Raw genomic sequence first — 17,959 nt, forward strand, 5'->3', positions numbered from 1 at the left:
CTGAAAATAGAAGAAACTTCAAAATGACCTCTTGGTTTAATCCCCCACACCATTTTATCATTCAAAATTAACTAGATACTGGTAAAAACCATATTACTTTCAGCAAGATTAATTAATTTACTATTAATCCAATAATTCTCTACTAAAATACCAAAACTCTATTTACATTTGTTAACCAATGTTCTATCCTCAAAATCCTCAATCAAAGGATGATCCAAAAGCCACACATCATCCCAAAACCTAATCTTATGCCCATTGCTCACTTTTCAAATGCATCCCCCTATTAAAATATTTTTGGCTCCCTAAACAACACCCCAAATAGCAAAAGGAGACTGGACATTTGGATAAGATAGAAAATTAGGCAAAGAAGGAGCAACAAAGAGGTATTTATGTTTCTGAATAGAACTCCACTCCTTATTGTCATGATATACTCTCCAACCTTGCTTAGCAAGTAAAGCTTTATTCATACTCCTAACAGACCTGATGCCTAATCCACCATCCAATTTAGGCTTACAGATTTTCTCCCAAGCAATTAAAACCATTCTCTCTTCTCCTTGAATCTAGACCAAAGGAAATTCCTTTGGATTTTGTTAATAGTATTAGGATATTTAGCTGGAATCCTGAGGAGACTCAAAGCATAAGTAGGGATACTTTGGAGGCAAGCCTTAAGAAGAGTGACTTTACCTGCTTGACTTAGCAAATTACCTTTCTATCCTGCCAATTTCTTGTTAAATGTCTTAACAAGATCCTCCCAAAAAGAATCTGAAGGATTAGGTCCCACAGGGAGACCTAGGTAAATACAACCTGAAAAGAACCTATAGAACAACCAAGGATATTAGCAATCTTACCTTGTCTAACAATAAGAGTATTAATAAAATACAACAAGCTCTTATTTTGATTAATCAATTGACTATAAGTAGAAGAATAGATGTTAAGGGCCTTTTTGAGATTCCTCGCCTCCCTAACCTTAGCTTTACCTAAAAAATAATATCATCTACAAATTGTTAATGAGAATAAATAAGAGGATGAGAAGAAGGTCTCAAGCCTTTAATTTCCCCTAAAGAGACCAATTTCCCAATATCAATTAGCCATAATAGTGAAAATGATTGGCGATAAAGGATCTCCCTATCTCAACCCCCTTGTTAGTTCAAAGAAGGCAGAAGAGCACCCATTAACTAGAACAACAACTGTAGTAGTAGAGATCATTTGCATAATAAGATTAACCATATTGACACTAAAAACAAAAGATAATAAGATCTTATGGAGAAAGGAACATTCTACTCTATCATAGGCTTTAGCAATATCAACTTTCATAATAAACCCCTGATTATTAGAGAGAGATAAAGAATGGATATTCTCATGCAAAGAGATAAGAGAGTTAAGGATTTGTCTACCAAGAATAAAACCATTCTATTGCTTAGATATAAGGGACGAAATCATATGTAACAATATCAAAGTTAAGACTTTAGAAATAATTTTTTAAATCAAATTGCAAAGACTGATTTGGGGAATTAGCACCAATCTTCTTTGGAATTAGACATAGGAAAGTAGAATCAATTTCCTTCAACATCCTTTTAGCCCCAAAGAATTCTTTATTGACACCACACACATCTTTACCAACTAGTTTCTATTCTTTCTAAAAAAATAGCATAAGAAAACCATTCGGCCCTAGTGACTTGTATCCTCCTAATAAACAAACAACTTTATAAATTTCCTCTTCCTTAGGAATAGCACACAACAACTTATTTTGATCTTTAGAAACTAATGAAGGAATAATATCCAGCAACTCAGCCTAATTAGTCAAAATAGTTCTAGAATCTGATGGCATCAAAGAAGAAGGAAAGGAAACCCTTTCCTCTAAAATTTCCTTTTCATTAGTTAACTTAATTCTTCCCTTATTAAGACTAGAAATTTGAGTTTTGGCTCTATGTTTTAAAGTTGACAAATGATTTTTTTTGTATTTTTGTCACCTTCATCTAGCCAAATAGATATGGATCTCTGCCTCCAATAAATCTCTTCTTTGGTAATAATATCATGATACTCCACCATCTTCTCATTTTCTTCCATCACCAAATCCATAGAGTACCCTTCTAGCTATATTCTATCTTGGATAGCTTGCAAATCCTCTTTAATTTTAGATTTGCTATAAAAAATGTTCCCAAAAAATATTTTGCTCCAAACTTTAACTCTCTTTTTAACATTTCTAAGTTTGGAAGCCACTCGAAATAGAGTTGTTCCTTCAATATTTATGTTCCACCATTTAGCCAATCAATCCTCAAACTATGGATACTGCATCCACATTTTCTCAAATTTAAACAGAAAGTTCTTTATATTTTGAATAGCCTCAACTCTAAATATAAAAGGAAAATGATCTGAACCTATCTTCTGGTAAGCCTTTAAATTACACTCAAAATCTTTTTTCCAATCCGAAGATATAAAACTCTATCTAGGCGAGCTTGGATATAGTCATTATCAACCCTTTTGTTACTCCAAGTGAAATCAATCCCAAGAAGATCTAAATCCATTAATCCTTCATTGTTTATAAAATCCATAAAATCCAATATTCCATCCAGCTGACTAGCATTTCCCCCTTTTTTTCATGCTCATAAAGTAGAACATTAAAATCCCCAAAAATATCAATGTACCATAATAGTCATTATTCTTAATGTTAGATAAAGTAGCCCACAACCTTTTTCTAGCATTCTTAATGTTAGGTGCATACACATTCTTACTAGACCATTTATTGTTTAGGGAAATACTCTTTATCTTAACCACCATAAAATGTTCATTAGCATTTAGTAGTGTACCTAAGAACAAGGTCTACTTCCACATATCATCATTCCTCTCGAGGCTCCTTTTGAGCTACTAGCCATAATATAGTAATTATTAAAAGATTTAAGCTTTTTAGCTTTCTCTTTATCCATTTTGTTTTCCTGAAGCCCTAAAATATTTGGTTTGCACTCTCTGAAATTTTTTTGAACAATATCTAGCTTATGAATACTATTCAACCCTCAAATATTCCAAGTAATAATATTCATCATAACTTTTTAGGGGTAAAATCAGGAATAGTTATCTATTTCCCATTAGCAATATTTTGAGAACTTTCACTTTCTTTTCTTTTTTTAGATGTTACCTTCCAAGTTTCTTTGGAGTTCCAACATTCTGATTCAATTTTGGAAAGAAAAATTCCAATTTACTACTTTGAATCTCAACTCCTTTAGATAAATTGTTACTTTTCTTCTCTATTTGCTTTCTTTGACCCTATTTTTTTTTAGATTCTTTCTTGTTTAAAATTAGATCCATACCTTTGGATTCAAGGATATTCTAAATGGATATAATCTCTTGATAGAGGATAGGCAATAGAATCTGGGCTTCAAAAACTTGAATATTCTCTAATGCTAGAATATGACTTCTTTTCTCAAGAATTTCTCCTTCTTCTATATCTTCTAATTCTTCTACATCTTCCCATTCTCCTTTTTTTTTTGAAAAATAACCATCTAATTCATTGGATCTACATCCTTTTCTTTTTCCTGCAAAATTTAAGTCTCCTCTACTTCCATCTGCATTCCTATATCATGATTATCTAGGATATATTTACCTTCACTCACCTTGTTAGGCATAGCTTTAGGTTTCCATACCCTTTTCTAGATCTTAGTTTCTTTCTTTTTTTCCACGTTCACCAACTTAGGTTGATTTTTAATTTTCAAAGGACATCTTTTCACCTAGTGGCCTTTTTGTACAAAAAAAAACAAGCATTTGGAAGATCTTCAAAGATTTTTTTCTTACATCCTTTAACCAAGTTTTGAATTCAATTCCACCTTCTAGGGAAGTTTCTTCAAATGAGCAACTTTCACATAGATTCTGGCCCACTAAAGTTTTAATCTTGAAGCCATGACATTTTCAATAGCTACTAGTTCACCAAATGAACTAGGTATCCCGTTGAAGATTTATTCATGCTAGAACTCAAGGGATAAACTAGGTATTCTAACACAAAATAGAGTACTTAGAAAGAAGGCATTAGAAAAATCCATACTGGGTTCCCATTTTTTAATTTTTAGAGTACTATTACCAAAAGACCAAGGTCCACCACATACCACCATGTTTAAATCTTCCTTATAGGTAAAAATGAAAGAAAAGAAACCATTCATCATAAGTGCAATGTCCACTTGACCATAAAGTACCCATTTCCTTTTGATCATATTTCTTAATGCATCAATAAATCACCTAGCCCCCAAAAATTTTCCAACTAGGGTAAAATCCATTTTCAAGATAGAAAAATCAACAATCAAATCCGATATAAATATTTGAAACTCACCTTTTTCCCAACAGGATTTCGATGTAACTAGATGAAATAAAGATTTTCCTCTAGGTCTTCTCCCAAACAAAGAAGACCACAAACATTTGCATTCTTATCCACACCCTCCAAGAAATTCCTTTCTTACAGTGGGTCCCTTTTGTGAATGTGACAATTAGACAGAGGAATGGAAAGAACATCCCCAACCCCACATTTTGTTGAACACGAAACCAATTTTTTGTCTTCTTCCAAGGGTCCATCACAAACTCTGTTTGACCCTACAATTTCTGTCAAGATCCCTACTATCTGACTCCCTACCCCTCTAGGGTCAGTCCCTATGGCTAAGTTTCTGCATTCCAATTTCCTGCCTACTAGAGCTCCGACCATTTCAAAAATTTCCTTCATTGAGAAAAAGATGATTGAATCCCCCTTTGTTTGGTCTCCCCTCCAAAGTTGTATTCATTCTTTCCTTGGAGTCATTATCTCTCACAAAAAACTTATTACTCCCCCTTTTTGACACTAATGTTAAAGGGTTATACACGTATAGTGTGTTTGTCCAAGAAAGGTTTATGGACCTCAATTATGATCTTCAAAGCTACATCCCAGTTATCACAAGCTACCTCCAATGATTTGATTTGGATGGCTAACTTAGCAACAAGGTGAACTAAGCCTTCATGTGTAGAAAGATGGGGATATTTCTTCATTAATATTTCTATAGAGGCTAATTCTATGCTGTTAAATGAACTTAGGAATTCATCAAATTCCTAAAGTGATTTTGACTTTGGGCTGGAGAATTGGGTAGAGTAGTACCTATCATCTTCATATCTCCCTCCAAATTTTCAATATGGTGTTTCACTTCTTGTGTGAATAGAATTGTATCACACAACTTGGTGTAAGGTGAGAAAATGTTCTTTAAAATTTTCTTTAAACTATCAATGTTGGTTGCTAACTCAACCTAATGAAGTGCAATGGTATTTGATATCTCTTCATTGACTTGGGTTTAAAATTTCCTCTTAGATCATTAAAGTAATTTAACATTTGAATATAGGTCTGCATCATTTACTTGCTCTACTACATTTTCCAACTTCTCCATGATAGGCTTGTCTTCTATAGGTACAAGTAGGTTGAATGCATCAAGAAATATTTCCTTCATATCTTGCATTGCTTTCTTCTACCTATGCTCCCTTCTCAGTAGTTCTTGGTGCTTTTTCCTTGCAAGAGCATCCTGGAGTATGCTTATCTATTCAATAGTGATTTTTGCAAGATCAAATTTTGGCAACATTATCACCTCATCCAATTTGACATCACCATATGATGTAACTTCATCGACCTTGAATGTGCTAGGATAGGCCTTGATGATTGTAGGGATGTATCTTCTACACTCGGCCTGTAAAGAGCTTGAGTTGGAGGAGTAGCAATTTCTGGCAAAGAAACCAATGTTTGTATTGCTAATTTCTCCTCAAGCTTGGTAGTCAAGATTAACTCTTCAGTCCTATTCATTTCTTGATTTGTAATCTCAATTGTACCTTGAGTTTGTGTTGTAGGTACAAAATTATCTTCTTGACTTGTTTGAGCTTGTGTCCCTTCCTATGTTTCTATAGAAACTTCTTGTACTAACACATTTTGCACCATTTTACTGATATTTTCCATTATTGTTTCTTTCCTTTAGTACACTAAAATGGACATTGCAAGTTCTACCATAGTAAATTGAAGAGTTTGAGTTATGTCATGTTTTCCTTCCTCTGTAGATGTCTTTTCTGTCGTCTCAAGTTCATCTATATTCACCAATATAAGATGACTTCATAATTGTGCCTTGGTGGTGGTGTCTAACAATATCTTTTGCATGTTCTCCTCTATTAGGGGATTGATGTTTTAATCTATAGTATTAGAAACATCCTTTATCTTTACTATATCTATCACATGTTGTGGACTGCCACTCAACACTTATATCTTTGGTCTACTCTATTTTGTTTGCTACTCATCTTAAGTTGTTGTCTATGTATCTACATTTTTCTAAGTGTCTTATACATGTGCATCTTTCTCAGTTTCATCTTTAGTAACCTCAATTACTTCTTGTGCACCTTTTTCTTCACCAACCTCAACAGGTGTTTTCCCAATTACCTTAGGCATTGTTAGTCCATTTATTGACTTCCATATCTAGGTGGAGTTTTGAAAAACTTCCTCAATGTCCTCTTGAAAAAAACTTAATTCTCTATATTTAGGAGAAAATATCCTTTTATATTTGTTGATGGCCTTTGATATTGTGGCCTTATCCAATTCTAGCATCACTTAAGTAAGTGTAGTTTCTCTGATTTTCCTTTCTATAGTGAGACTATATTGCCATTTTTGCTCAACTTTTTCATATAAATTTTTAGGTATAGAGTTGGCAAGCTCAACTAGAGTCTTCTTGAATGTTGTTGTCATGGCATATATTGACTCTTCCACTTGGTTAATCTCAAACATTCTAAGTTTATCAAACTCAACATGTGTGAATCTAGATTAGTCAATATTATTCTTTATATTTTTCACACAAATTTTCCAAATCAAAAGAAGGACAGTGACTTACCACTTTAAATTGGTTGTTGTCATCAGATTATGTCCTCTCTTCATCTGACTTGGTTGGAGCAATGTACTTTCTCCTTTGTTTCTTCTTAGACCCATCTTCATGTGTAGTTATCCTATTTCTCTTTCCTTTTGACTTTTGCACTTCTTGAACCTTTTTAGTAGTAGCCCTTGTGCTAGCATTGGTGGTAGGAACTGTAGGCTTAGGTTGTATAGTTTTTATAACCTTCTTTGGTTTGCTAACTCTTGGAGCTTTATCTTTCCTTTTCTTCTTTTTTTTGGCTACAGGTGTTTCATTGTCTTTTTCTCCCTTGAAACCTTCATCAAGCTCGACTTCCTCTTCTCCTTGTTCTTCTCCTTGATCTTGAGTAATGGCTAGTGGTTCTTGGGTAGGTGCATCTTCACCTTCTTTGTCATCATCATCATTTTCTCCTTCTCCTTCGTCTTTTGTCCCTTCACCAAATTTTTCTTTGAGCTTCTTAACAATTTTGTTCTTTTTCCTTATTACAAAGGTTGTCTTCAAATCCATGGTTATCTTTAACTTGGCTACATCATAAATACCAAATGTTGTAGCTTCCTTATCTACTTCTTTAGCTAGTAAATATGTAATTTTTGTAGATGCCTCATTTACATTTATCTCATAACCTAGAGGTTTTAACCATCTCACCCTTGGAAATATAGTCTAAACATATCCAAAATTAGTATCGACTAGTGACACTAGAATCCTATGTCTTTGTTTCATTAACTTTTTAAAGTCTTCAAAGTAGCTTTTCATAATAGACTCAAAGTTTTCTCCACTTTGATCAATGTATTCTCCTATATGTACTACAATGGATCTATTTGTCTTTCATGCAACTTTACCAAAAGAAGGAAATGTGTTTTACACATAGAAAAATACACATACAAGTATTGAACCAAAATTGTACTATGCACTCTTGGTTTTCCTTATGTGTCCCAAGTTTTTTGACAATTGTTGTAACTACGATTCAGCAAGGTCATAAGAAAGGTTCTTCTTGACTATCTTGTAGCCTAAATCAATAGCAATGCAAGTTACATTGTCTAGTTTGTTGGATTGAAAGAATTTATGCATAACTATCCTTAGTGCAAAGGAAATTAGGGGATCTGTGATGATGTCAATTGTCATTCCTCTCTTATTCCACATTGCCCATGTGTTTTTCTCAATAACATATTTTTCTTCACTTCTCATGGTCTTAGGTCTATCTAGGGTTGGCTACTATGTTACCCTCTACACAATCCTCTTGGTGAATTTTATAGGGCCATCCTTTAACTATATAGAATTATCATGAATTCTACTAGGAACAATCTCAATCCATTATGTTTTGAACACATTTGGAAAATATAGGGCACAAGTTAACCCTTTTTTCTCTACAACCTTGAATTCTTCTTTTAATACATCATTCTCACATAGTTTTCCATAAGAACCTCTTATCTCCATGTTACCTATGCTACCCACCTTACATGTGTAACAACATCTTACATCTTGAATCATTAAAACTTGTGGTGGTATCATGGATAATGTACTAGCCAAGTGTTGTTTGTATGCGATGTAAATAATTGCTTTAAAATTTGGTTGTTTGATCTCATTGCTGATCAATTGAACATTCCAAACTTCCTTTCCCTCTTTAGCCTTAGAAGTAGAAGAAATATATGTCATATTTGATACCTAGGGTTTGTAAAAATTCAAATAGCATAGCTCGACACACAATAAATACCTTCTCAAATATGATGAATGGTGTTGAATAACAGTTAAATTTGGTCTCAAAATGCTTTGAATGATCTCTCCAATTAATCTTAAGCTCTTTTTGCTCCTGCCTATCTTGAATAATTGCAAATGAATCAAAAAATTTAGCATATAGCCCTCAAGACTTTTTAATTAATGCTTAGTGAGTACACAGTTGTAAGCTCAGCTATAATAGCAATTCTGATTCAGTTTGCTTCCATGTAGTTTTCTTCATGTTCAACATCCACTACAAGATTGTCCAACACTATCACTTATAATAGCTTGACATTGAATAGATTTCACTTGCTAGCTTAGGTGAAACTTTTCATGCTTGGCAGCAACATGAAAACTGACAAAACTTAAAGATTTGTACCATACTTTGCATCTTTCTTAATGCATATATAATATTTTCATAAATAAATCATTGGAACTAATGCATGATGTATTATTTAAATAAGTCCCATACATACCTCATCACTTCCTAGTAGGGATGGTGTGATCACTTGATCCATTGGATGAAGTGATCCCATCTGAATTTGATGTACTAGAATCTTCCTTTTTCTTCCATGTTTTGTTCATCTATATTTTGACTTCTTCAACATCTGTCTCTCCTTTTCCTTTGTTAAAACTATTTGGTGCCTTTGACTTTGTTGGACAATGTCTTCTTATGTGACCAGTCTTTAAACCACTAAACCATGTAGTCTGACTTAACCATCTATTGTAATCACTTATAAAATGTGTTCTAATGCAATTTCAGCAACATGTCCATACTCTTGACAATAGTGACAACTGTACCTAGTATTATAATCCCAATTATAAGACTTGTCATTATTCTTTAGCTTTGTCTACTTGTTTAATGACCACTTGGGCATTTGCACTCATATGCTCTATGCCCATAGTTCTAATAGTTATAGAAGTATCCTTCAAATATTTGTGTGCTTATGGTCTTGGTTCTGCATTCATGTGCCTGATGTCCTTGCTTGTTGCAATTGTGGTAGTGGCCCATGAACTTTTGCTTAGGGTTCTAATTTCCAGTCTTGCTTCTACAAATATTAGTAGTATGTCCTAATTTTCCATAATTATGACAAGTAGGTTTGGATTTCTTACGATTGAAATTCCTTTGTTTAGCACTTTTAGATGATTCTTCTTCTTCAATATTGGTGTAACCTAATCCAGTAATATCACTGTTAGATCTAAGAGATCTCATCAATTTCTCAAAATACTTGATGGCTTCACTAGGTCTATTGAAATTTTAAGCAAATTCTTTTTCTCTTTTTAGATCATTTCTCTGTTGTTCATTCTACAACTTTAGTGTTGTGATTTCAATATCTATTCTATTCAATTCATGATTTACAATGATCATTTGATTCAATGTTTCTAGTTGCATGTGAGCAATCCTATTCACCTCTAATTTCTTCTCTTCCAGTTTGTTGGTCAGTATCCTTTTGTCATCTTCAATCATGACTTTGGCTTCTTCAACTTTTTTTTTCTACTTAGTCACCTCACATAGCAATATTGATTGGACTTCTTGTTCTATCTTGATATTTATGACCTCTTTAATTAGGGCTCCATTCTTTTCCATCATATTTGCAACTACTGCATCAAATTCACTTGTGTATCCATTTGAAAATAATCTAGTAGCATCAATCTCTTGGTAATGTGTGTCATTCTCTTCAGTGACTATCTGTTTCCTTCTCTTTAATGATCACTTAAACTCATCTCTTGCTTCATTTAGCTGATGGAGGGCAAGCTATATTTCAATCTTCTAGTTCTCAATAGTCTTTCACAACTTGTAGACTTCCATCTCCAAGATCTTTTCTCAAAGCTACAAAGCTTTCCTTTCCATAGAACTATGCTATGATACCAATTGTTGGAAATATAGTAGGAAAGTAAACTTTGAGAAGGGGGGGGGGGGGGGAAATGAATCAATCCTTCAAAAATTTAATCATAAATTCATTCATCACACATCCATCTCATAATTTTTCATGTAAACTAAAATATCTACTTAAACATATTCATCCATAGTATGAAAGAAAATAACATTCAACACATATATGACACAAGATGTTTGGTTACACAGAAACTCTCCAATGAGAAGGTAAAACTAGGGTGGGGATGACACTTACAAATCTCCACTACTATAGTAATAAAGTGTATCCAATGAAGGTTACAATATTTACCATAAATTATGATGATCTACCCTGTGAAAGGTCAGCCTTATTAAAGGCTTACAAGATTGTTAGATCTTACCCTGTTAAACGATTTCAACACCTTGTTAGAAGTGTGCCTAATAAAAGGACTTTAACTTACAATGAAATAAGCACCCAGATAAAGGATTTAAAATAGCCTATTAAGACTACTCTATTAAGAGATTCAATTGATTCACCTATTAGAATGTCCCCACAATGATCCAGTGGTTAACACTCTATTGCTAGATAATAGATCACCTCTTCACATATATTCTTAATCCTCCTTTGATCAAATGTATCTCTTTTTTCTTCTAACCTCTTTTCTTTGTTCTCTTCTAACTAATTCTGCAAGGTATCTCAATTCATAACTCCTTAGTCACCATAAATGCTTTGTTTGCGCATGAAAACTTCTCTCTTCACTACTTCTACACTACTTAAAATTTTAGGATTTTTCCTCCTTAAGAAGACCTAGGTGACTTAGGGTTAGGTATGAATCAATGATTGTGATTCATCTATATTGTCACTTAATCCTTCCCCTTTTCTAATTGGCTACATGTTCTACATAGAGATTCTCAATTAAGATTCATTCGCATTATCTAGAAACAAAATAATTCTAAAGTTAGCTTCAAAATGGTTTACATAGTAGTTTGTACTATTACAAATAACCATGTCAAAATTGTATAACTCAGCACTTGAGGTCCCTGATGCTCAACATCTAAATGACATGGCATCCATTGGTTACTTGGCATTTGAATCACTCAACATTATCTATTCACTCAACACTTGAGTGACTCTGTACTAACTATTTACTTGGCACATACTAAGCATCTCACTCAGTATGCACTATCTGACATGTTATGCTTGGCATGTACTACTTCTTCAGCATAAAATGAGTTCTAACTTGTGAATGACTTAAGTGTATAGACACTCATATGTCAAAACCAATATGAGATTAACAATTTCTACTATTATTTTTTAACCACTATAGCAAATAATCTTGAAAGAACTAAGTGGGCCTAACAAGTCTATGAAATCCTATATGGTAATATCAATTAGTGGTGTTTGTAAGTCCTTTAATCACACCACTCTTTATCTAGGAATAAGGAGTGATAAGGTCTAGATCGTATTTTGGTGAAATCCTATAAGAAGGTAACATTAACAATGTGTATGTAACCTTTGACAAGGTTGGCTCCTAGGAGAGCTCACTTCAAAAGAGTGAAATTTTTTAGGTTGCCAGTTCTTGGAGGTTTTTCCCTTCACAGGGTTTCTACGTTAAAATATTGGTGTCAAATGTGTGAATTTAATTTATGCTGTAAGTTTTTTGACATATTTTTATAGTTTACTACAACTTAGTAGTAACTAGAAATTTTACTGATACTCAATAATACATAGAATAGTGAGTTAATAGTTTGGAATAAATTGATTGAAAGAGTTAAGTGTTAATTTGAATGACTACACTAAGTGTTTTTTCATAATTTTTATGATGTTTTTTTGGTATTAGAATCATTCGAAGGGGCTATATGATAACTAAACATAATTGATTCACCCCCCAATTATCTAACAATTGGTATCAGAGATGATCACTTGGAGAAAGAATTTTAAAGGAATTTGAACTAAAGATCAAAGATGTGTAAGAGAGGTACAAAAGATAAACAAGGAGAAATTTTTATCATAGAAATATCTAATGAAGCTACATCTATCTGGCATTGGAGATAATATCATGCTCTAGTTGGAGAGTGAATATACTACACCTTTTAGTCCCTTGACTATGGAACAAATAAATGAGAAAAAGAATCACAAGTCTGATGATTCGGATTACATAGTCTTTGAATAATTCCAAGTTTGATGATATCAAGAATTGTGTGTAATACACTAAAACTAGTACATGGAGGAGATGACAATGTAAGGAGAGCCAAAGCTAAAATTTTGAGAGCTAAGTACAATGATATGAGAATGAAAGAAGGTGAGAATGTTGCACAATATGTGAACTGAATAAAGGATGTTATACGCAATCAGAGTTGTTGGAGGAACTATCATTGATTATGGAATTTTAAGTAAAGTTCTTAGAACTCTTCTACCCATTTATGCTATTAAAGTTTCTATAATTAAAGAAGTAAGAGATATGCCTAGAAATGATACGAAGGTTGACAGTTTAGTTGGTTAGTTCATTGCATTCAAATTGAGTAATTATGACAATAGTATGATTACAATTGGAAACACATCCAATTCTTCACTAACCATAGACAATTCAAAGAAATAGAAGAAAATAAAGGAAGAAATTGAGCATGAAACTAAAGAAGATTTGGATATGCTTGAAGCATTACTTATAAGAAGGTTATCAAGAGGTAAGGTAAATACAAAGGTAGACTACCACTAATCTATTTCAAATGTAAATAAAATGTCCTAACATAAGTAATTCTAATAGAAATGACAAGAAATATTTAAAGTACGAGAAAAATAGGAACTAAAAAGACAAATGAAAGAAGTCATGTTACATTGCTATGGAAGAGAATATTGAGTCTAGTTCTAATGAAGACAAGGAAGTAGTTGACATGGTTTATGTTACAATCAAAGAGGATCCAAATGGTAAAAGGTATGAGAATGAAGCTTCCCTTATTTTACATATTAGTAAGAATGACTCATAGATTATTGATAGTGGTTGCCCACATCACATGACTAATGATTTAAATAAGTTTGAAGAAATTGATGATGGTGGAATTGTTAAGCTTAGTAATGATGCTCCTTTCCCAATGAAAAGTAAAGGATCACTAATGTTGAATGATAATATCAGATGTGATGATGCATATTGGATTCAAGGACTTAACTATAATCTTTTGAGTATTACACACTTGAATAACTTAGGTTAGAAGCTAGAATTTGAGAAAAGAAAAGTCAAGATATTTGATGATGAAGGAAATGTGATTGGTACAAGAATGCAAACAAAAGGTAACTATTCTGCCTTGATCCTACAGTTGAGACATTCTTATTTTCTAGAGTTGAGGATGTGTGGTTATGCCATAAAAGGTTGCATCATATAAACTTTAAAAATATGGTGAAAATTAGTAGAAAGAAAAGGGTAAGAGGCTTAGTGCATCTACAAAAACCAAAGAATGTTATGTGTAAAGAATGTCATCCTAGTAAAATGAAAAATTCTAGTTTTTTTAGAAAGTCACAGACTTCAAATGATATCTTGAAATTGGTACATACAAATCTATGTGATCCAATCAGTGCTGATAGTTACTATGTTGATAGATACTTCATGAAGGTGAAATCACATGCTTTATACATATTCAAGTGGTATAAAGATAGATTTAAAAAGGAAACTAGTAAATCTTTGAAATTTTTGAGATCTAATAGAGGTGGTGAATTTATGTTTGTTAAAATCATTGACTTTTTTATTGAGTATGGTATTAAAAGACAATTATCTGCACCGAAGACACCATAATAGAATGTTATTGCTAAAAGAAGGAATAGATCTATTATGGATTGTGCAAGGAAACTCATGAATAAGAAGGAGGTTTCTTAGATATTCTAGAGAGTAGGAATCAATGTCATTGTTTATACTCTCAACTGAGTTCAATTGAAGAAAGGAACAAACAAGACTCCCTATGAACTATGCTATGGTCACACACCAAATGTAAGTTATTTCAAAATATTTGGAATTAGATGTTATATTCACAAAGATGCTAGGACTAGTAAATTCTATGTTAAAGGAGATGAAGGTATATGCCTCGATTATTCATCTAAGAGAAAAGCTTATAAATGTTTGAACAAAGATACTAACAAGATGATTAAAAGTGAAAATGTAAGATTAATTAGTTTGTAGAGAACAATGAAATGGAAAGAAAGAAGGGACTTGAAGACTAAAACAAGTTTGTATATGTCTATGAGGAGGCACTTGATACTCTACCTGAATTACAACACATAGCTATGAAGAACTAGCTAGTAGCACTAGAGTCATAGGCTTGTATACTTGAGCACCAGACATAATAACTTGAGTAGGAAGTTGAACCTCTACTAAGTGAAGGAAATTTTGAGAATCAATGAACTGAACCTGTATTGGCCAAATATTTGAGGAATAATAATTCACCTAAACAAATAATTAGAGATAGAAGTGTTGGAGTAAAAACAAGAAGAAATTTAAGAGAAAGTACATGTTTGATAGCTAATTTTGAACAAAAAACAATAAAAGATGCATTGGATGATGAATGTTGGGTTAATGCTATGAATGAGTAGATTGGTCGGATTAAGAAGAACAACACTTGGACTGTAGTAGTGAACCCTAATGATAAAAATGTGATTGGAACCAAATGAATTTTAAAAATCAAGCTGAATGAAAATGGAGAATTGGTAAGGAATAAGAAAAGATTGATTGCAAAGGATATGAACAAGAAGAAGGAATTGGTTATGGTGAGAACTTTTCAAATGTGACAAGATTGGAAGGCATGAATATTATTGGCTTATGCTACATACAAGAATTTTAAGGTATATCTAATTAAATATCAAATATATATTTTTGAATGGAATACTTGAGGAGGAAGTATTTATTGAACAACCTAAAGGATTCATTGAACCCAAAAATAATAACATGGTCTACAAGTTGAAATAAACATTGTATGGATTGAAACAAGACCCTAGAGAATATTATAAAATATTACACTCTTATCTGATTAAGATTGATTTTCTAGAACAAGTGAAAATAGTAATCTATATTTGAAGAATGAATCTAAAGATGTGGTGTTGATAGCTGAAATATTTTTTGATGACATAATATTTGGAGGAAATATCATGTTGAGTAAGACATTTGTTGAACAAATGAGTATTGAATTTTAAATATCAATATTGGGAGAGATTTAATTTTCCATTGGACTGCAAGTCTACCAAACAAAGAAAGATATGTATGTTACTTAGTCTAAGTATGTGAAAGAAATCTTGAAGACATTTGGGATGGATGAGTCTAAACCAATAGGTACACCTATGGTGACTAGAGTAAAATTATCAAAATAAGATGCTTTTGGTGAGGTAAATGAAGCACTATACATATCTATGATTGGAAAGCTACATTAAGTTATACTTAGTAGAATGGATATTATACTAGTTGTTGGAATTATTGCAAGGTTTCATCTAATCCAAGGGAGACACACATGACTACTATGAAAAGGATTTTCAAATATCTCAAAGGAACTAAAGATTATGGCATGTGGTATAAATAATAGAATGAATTTAATTTTAAAGTCTACACATATGTTGAGTGGGTTGGTAATGTTGATGATAAAAAAAAAGAACAAATGGTGGAGCTTTCTTTCTAGGAGAAAGGTTGATAACATGGATAAGCAAGAAATAGAGTTGTATTTCACAATCTACTATTGAAGCCAAATATGTTTTGATTAAGTAAAAACATGCTTTGATAGGACTAGAAAACTTTTACAAAGAGAAGAGCATATAAGCATAAAAATTCCAAATGAAACTATGCATCAACACCTAGAAATAAAAGCAACTAGAAACAAAGAACTCCGAAAAAAGGGTCATATGACAGAGATAGCAAAAAACCCAAAAAAAGACAACACAAGAACATGTAGAAGGTCTTCAACAAGTCTAATGGCTAATTAGCTAGAATGTTCATTTTAACTTTTGAATCCCTTAGCTCATTAAGATCTTTATCATCCATAGCCTGTAGTTTCTTTGACTTGCCCTAGTCTATTAACTAGGTCCTTGATCATCCCATAGCTCCTTATTTCCATGGTCTTTTCTCCCTTTCTTTAGATTCTCCAAAAGGATCTTAAGATTTTCAACAATAGCCTTAAGGATTGAGTATTTTTGTTCAAAAATCTTTTTTAGTGTGTTCTCCATTCCTATGAACCTATTGTCCAACTTATTCACCCTTTTCTGCACATCTCTCATCACATTGTTTGTATTTCTAATTGTCTCCTCTAGGGATGAGACTCTTTTCATCATATTAGTAACATTTTCAACATTACCAATAAGATTAGTAAGTCTACCCAAATGTTGGCCCAAAGTTCTCTCTCCCTTATTGATTTTAGTAAGATGCTCAAACTCCCTCCAGATATCAAACATTTGACCCTTAATCTAACCAATATCATTCCTCATCAATCATGGGTTGTTGAACACACCAATCACATTCTCGTGAGAATTTTTATTAGGGCTTTGTCTTATATTGTCCTACCTAGGTTCAGATTGGCATTCTCAGTGTTATCTTCCAAGTTTAGATTGACATCCCCTTTGGACATCTACTGAAGTTGAAAATGTTAATATTGCAACGAATTGTTCAAATATTGTATGGATTAAGTAATTGCTGGAAGGAATGCAATAAGAGGTAACCAAGATTTTTTCTATTTATTGTGATAATACTAGTACCGAATATATTTCAAACAATATAGTGATGCATGCAAAAGCAAAGAACATGTTAATTAAATATCACTATTTGAGGGAATAAATACAAAAGAGATAAGTAAGGCTTGAATATGTGGAGTCTAAGGAACAAATTTCTAATATATTTACTAAACCACTACCAAAGGATTGTTTTGAGTATCTAATAGGTAAACTAAAGGTCCTTGCCCTATCCATAATTCATTAAGTGAAGATCCATGTTGCATCAATTATGGATGAATTGTAATACCTTTTTGAAGTTGATGCATTAATGTTCACATCTTAGGAACATTATGAAGTTTTGAAGTTGACTGTGATGAAAGTGAAGTAATTAGTACATGCAAGGTACAAGGATAACTACAAGGTTTATAAATTTCATGTTGAAATTTATAATGACCTTTGGCACTTTTGTCAAAGGGGGAGAAGATTACTAAATAGATGATTACTAAAATGAGGAAGAGAGTAATAGAAGAAGGAGAGGTATATAAAATAAGGAGAAGAAAAGGAATGAGAGGTTATCAAATGGTGAAGTATACCAAAGGGGGAGAGAATTTGCACAAGAGAGAATATGGGCCCATATACTGAAGGAAATAATGGAGATCATAACCTAAGGGGAGATATGCTTAAAATAATTGTTGATTGCTACTATTGAAGGTACACACCCAGTTACAAAGTTTTTACAATTGAAGACAAAGAGAGAAATAGTTATCTTGTTAATAATACATGTGTTTGATTATCTTATGTAGTGTTTTGTAATGTAAAATCATATGTTATTTGTTGTCATCA

The sequence above is a fragment of the Cupressus sempervirens genome, chromosome 2 (assembly GCF_028749045.1).
Source record: "Cupressus sempervirens isolate cs-2001-9-10 chromosome 2, ASM2874904v1, whole genome shotgun sequence".
NCBI classification, from domain to species: Eukaryota; Viridiplantae; Streptophyta; class Pinopsida; order Cupressales; family Cupressaceae; genus Cupressus; species Cupressus sempervirens.